This window comes from Cupressus sempervirens, chromosome 9 (assembly GCF_028749045.1).
Source record: "Cupressus sempervirens isolate cs-2001-9-10 chromosome 9, ASM2874904v1, whole genome shotgun sequence".
Lineage (NCBI taxonomy): Eukaryota > Viridiplantae > Streptophyta > Pinopsida > Cupressales > Cupressaceae > Cupressus > Cupressus sempervirens.
In genome coordinates, this window is record NC_143126.1 from 114,199,506 (window position 1) to 114,205,094 (window position 5,589).

Consider the following 5,589-nt stretch of genomic DNA (forward strand, 5'->3'; position numbering starts at 1 on the left):
TTCATTCTCCACCTTCTCAAGCTCTTTCGCAAGATCTTCCTTCTCTTTTCTAGCCTTTTCCAGATCTAGATCTAACTTTGACATAGAAGTTTTTGTGGGTTTGCTTGGTTGATCTTGAAGTTTATTTATCTAGACTCGTATAGCTTTACCCTTCCCTTTGTTACAACTTTCACAATGGGTTCTATAGGATTTACTTGGATAGGTTTATAATCTTGGACTTGAGTAATAACTGGTTCTTTCTTTTGATTTAGGCATTTCTCTTGTTCTTGAACTTTAGCTCTCAGACTATCTACGTCTCCAAATACATTTGTGTGGAGAGTTCTAGTATTCTCTTCTAACTTTTTGTTCTATTCTTTCAAGGTAGCCATCCTTCTCAGTAGAGCATCTCTTTCTATTATAGCATCCAAGGTGGCTTGCTCCTTTTCTTTTTCAAGGTGAGCATGATTAGCTTCTTCTTCAGCCACCCACTTCTTCAGAAATCCTATCTCTGACTATACCTCTGCAAGATCTATAGAAGTAGCTTTTGAATCAACAAGGTCATCTAGATCTATAAGATTTGGTTCTTTATATGCGACTATTTTAGGATTAGATAGATCTCCAAAAGAATTCCTGAATCCTAACCTACGATGCATTTCAACTATGAGATCTAGTCTAGGAGATATATTTCTTACTAGTGACATATCTTTGTCTTGATATGCTCTTTCATCTAGTACTGGGGTAGTAAATATCCCTCCTAAGAGTCTTATGGTTTCTGATTCAGAGCTGAGTGAAGAAGACTCTCTCCCTATCACTAGTTGATACTAGGAATTGATGGATACACTACCTCTGGGTTTCCAGGTAGGATTTGGATCTGTCCTTTTCTTATTTAGGTTCTTCCTACCACCTTTTGGTAAATCAGTATATATTGGTTCATTAGGATGAGCTCTTGTGTAAGATTTTGTGTTTTTTCTTTTGTCAACCATTTCACTATATACTTAAATAAGCACTAGCTTCAAAACCATGACTGGGTCACAACCCTTCTCTTGGGAAAATACACAATTACAAATACTCCTAACTTTGAGGGAAAACACAAGTAGAGAGAGAAATATCTGATACACATGGACCAATTATTGATATTGTATGACTACAACTCTTGCTTGTTAGATAAGACACCTGGAGAAGCTAGATACGTAAGTGTGTCACTGTGGTATTTTGGCTATTCTTTCTTTCTTTTTAAATCCTCAAGGTTTGTCACTAAAACATCCCCTTATAACCATGGCCAAAACTTAGATAACCTGACACACACGTACAGAATAGGACCAAAGAACCTGCAGTGCATTTCATAGATGTGTTGGACAACTCCCCAGCAGAGTCACCATTTTGTTGGAGTTTTAAAAAACTACTAAGCAACAAAATGCTTAATACCAAAATGATATCACTCACACAACCTAAGGATTAGCCAATTCCTATTAACAATTATATGTGCAAACCAATTGGATCCAACTTCAACAAAACCAAGAATGGTTTTCTTCTCTTTAGGCTCTGCAAAACCAAGGTGGGTGTACCTAAGGGATGACTAAATCTAACTATTGTTGTATGCAAACTATCTTAGTTTCATTCTGATTCTCATCCTCAATCCATAAATTCACAGCTAATTGTGACATTTTAAATAGAATACATCCCATTTAATAGATTTGGTCATAAAGTCTTCTATAGATCTGCAAGTATTCTTTGCAACAGTGGCTAACTAAGGCTAGAATATTTCATGCAAACAAGTATTGACCAAATTTGAAAATCTTCAGAAAAAAAAAGTAAAATTGATTGTAATTTTGCATTTGATACCCATCTATGATCTATTTCTCTTCCAATTGAATTAATTTGACTGGTGCCTATTCCATTGGGATTCAGAGTCTATTGCAATTCCATGGATCTGATCTATTGCCTTACAAAAAATATCATCAGCAATTCTTATTGGACTTTATCATTCAAAATATTCTTCCCATTACTGCAGTAATCTTATCACTTTCATCAAAGCCTTTAATTAATTCATTGAACTAATTGCAGTGAAGAAAAGATAAACAACCTAAGTGGATTGCATTCAATTGCACAAGCCTTTACTTACACAACATCAAGATGACTAGGTAATAAAAAATGAGACAAAATTTAGAAAGAAATGATATGGGGATAGCTCATAATTTGTATTCATTTTCTTTGAAAATTGTATACACTTGCAGTAAAACTCAGAATGACCTTAGGAAGAAATACAGAGACCATTCTATATTAATGTATTCTTAGAAACTAATAGAGAAAATACATCATAAAACTTACTCCAAAAATTGGACCGAAAACAAACTAAGTATATCACCTAAAGCATTAGAAATTAGACCATCACATTGCCTTGAAAACTCATTTATATAGGCATGAGTTGCAACAAGCAAAGGGAAAATGTGATTGACAGGTGTCCTTCAAAAGATTGTTACATACACCTATCACAAGAAGACAAAACTATGAATAATAGAAAGACTGGTACATTGAAAATCATTTTTTGGGTATGTTTCTATTATTCCACTTGGAAAGACAAAAATAATATGATCAGATTCTTTTATCATTCTGATTCCTCAGGGTAGGTGGCCATCAAATGTGAGAGTGATGCGTCATCTCTTGCTATGTGAGGATTCTCTTTGTCTTTATCATCAACAACAGGGGTGACTTCTATTTTTGTACCTTCTTCTTCCTCATCATCCTCTACCTCATCATCTCCTACCATCTATTCTATAGACATAAATTTTTCTTTCCACTCATTGTTTGGATAATCATAACAAAATTATTCATTAATGCTTGCATCTTCACTCCCCAATATTTTTTATCTTTCAATGGATCATACTGGGGGTCAAAAACATTAATAAATTCTAGGGTCTTGTTGAATACTATCCATTTCTCCTTTTTCAGTTCTTGTTCTTGCAAAGTAAAAATATTTATGATTATATCCTCTGGATAATAAACTTGTTGCACCATGCGAGAAGCTTTGACTCTTTCTCTTAAGAGATCATAGATTCCTTTAGGATCAACAAATCTGGCATGAGATTCTGCCATGTCATATCTATCTAGAAACAAATTCAGGTGCATCCACCCTTTTCTCACAAAGACAAAATCATGTACCACAATAACAATTGGAAAAAAGGTTTCTGTCAAACCTCACATAATTGGCATTCATAGCCTCTAAAGTCATATCCATACTCCATAATTGCACTAGATTCCTCTCTCCATCCCTAGTTGTTTCTAGCTCCACACCCTTGGAGAAAAAGGTAAATCCCTTGTATAAGCATATATACATAAGTGATGAATACCAATAGAATGGTTTGTCCACTTTTCCTTGTGCTATCCCCACCAAACCATTGTGAAATTCCTTTGCAAGAAAACTAGCAAAATATAGAATGGCACTCATCATAAATTAAAGAGTTTGAGCCATGACAAGGACAATTGAGCCCGAGATTTGATTAGCTTCATCTATCCCAAAAAAAATTTCAAAGAGAAAAATATAATGCCTGAGCCCTAATGTTAAAATGTCTTGTTAGTAATGGCTCTGGAATGCTGGCAGTAATCACAGGCAAAGTACCAATTTTAGTAGCATTTTCTTGCAGTGGCCCTATCCTTAAGTAAATCCTTTGTGTATCATACCTTGCTTGAAGGTCATCCATATCAATAGTTTCATGCACAGTATGGTTAGGGTTGAGATTGAAAACTTCACTAATTAATTTAGGGAAAACCCTAAAAAGATTTACTCTAGCATGGTTCTTTACCCACCCTGTAATTAGATCATTTTTTTGGCTAAATCCATCAATAAATAACTATCAAAGAAAACTCTGGGGATTGTTAATTTCCCAATATCAAACACTAAGACATTGCTCATAGGGGTATCCAATTTGCACTCTGTAAACCATTTCTTGAACAACTCCAAACCCCCCATGGAAACTTGGGAATCTCTTACCCAATTTGCTTTGTCATAAAAACCTTCTGCTATAGCTACCCTAGGGTTTTTTTGAATGAGTTCCCTCCCCTTAGTTATTTCATGTACTAATAAAGGGAATTGTTCAAGAAAATCAACATGCACAGAACGTTTCAAATAATCTTTTTGTCCAGTGAACTCTTTTCTTGAAGGCATTTTGAATAAACCCTAGAAATTTTATAACAATAGATAGTTGTTTTTCAAAGAAACATAGAGTACTTACCTTCTAAATTTTCACTTCTACACTGTGTGATTTCTTCTACAACTTACTGAATTGCTAGATAAAGTTTCTGTGCCCTAGCTCTAAAAATTTTGTATGCTCTGATATTCTTTCTGCACTTTGGTTATTCATTAATGGTGAAATTATGAGTTCTTTTCATGCATTGAAATCACACGAATGAACTCTAAACCATATTTACTCTCAATAAATGTTACCTCCAAATTGCAACCAGATTTGAATCTTATCCGTAGATTTTCACCAGATCAGATGGCTTTGATTTTTAAAAAAGAGCTTTATGGCTTTGAAAACAAGGCCACCTATCACAATACCACTTACCTACATTCTTTAAATTTCTTGCACCTTAGAATTGTAGGGAAGTGCCATTCATTGATCAAGATAAGATCAACAGTCAGATAGATCCACAATTGAACAAAGTCTAGTTAGCTACATTGATTAATAGGAAGCCTTTATATGATTTTATGCCTCCTGAAAACTTCAATGCTAGCAAGTCCCATATCTTCTTCTAAGTGAGTAGGTTCTTGATGTCATTCTTTCCATGTGTCAAGCTGGCGCATTCCCACTTTCTTTAAGTGTCTTTCAGGTTCAAAGGCCTGCACCCATCGTTGATCAAGATAAGATCCATGGTCTAAGAATAACTCTACACTTTATGATTGTAGCATCCACTTGGACCAATGGAATGACTCTTGACCTATCTGACTGCTGCATTGATTTCTGAGATTTCCATGCCTGTAGAAAAAGTACTTCTAGCTAAGCACATGTGGCAGACAACATGGCATGACTCAGTGTTCTTCCCTAATTTTGGCCTCATTGTGACAGGTGGCATAAAGGCGCATACCCGCATTCCTTATTGGATGAGCAACTTTAGAATGTGGGCTTGTGCTAACCCTCGATCTTTGAAAAATCTATGGTCGATAAAGATTTGCTCCCATCTGGCAGACAAACTTTTTCAGTGGCACATCTGGTAGTACATATTAGTGATCATTTTACAACATGGCACACCTCAGCACACACTAGATATTCTCAACCCCACCTTGCTACATGTCAAAAAATTGCTTGCCCGCATTATTTATCTCTTGTGCGGCTTGAAAATGTGGGCATGCACTGGCCTTTGATCTTTGATAGATCAACGGTCATAGAATCATGTGCCTTAAATACTACATCGACTGAAGTGACAAATAAAATATTTCCATCCATTCCAACTCATCTGACACTTTCCATGAACGACATCTCAACATCACTCTCAGAAACGGTGGGCCCATGTTGTTAGAATGTGCTACGTGTCCTATTGATGCTTCCCCGCATTATTTAATTCTTGAGCATCTCTTTCTTGTGGGAAAGTGCTAGCCATTGATTTAAATGAAAT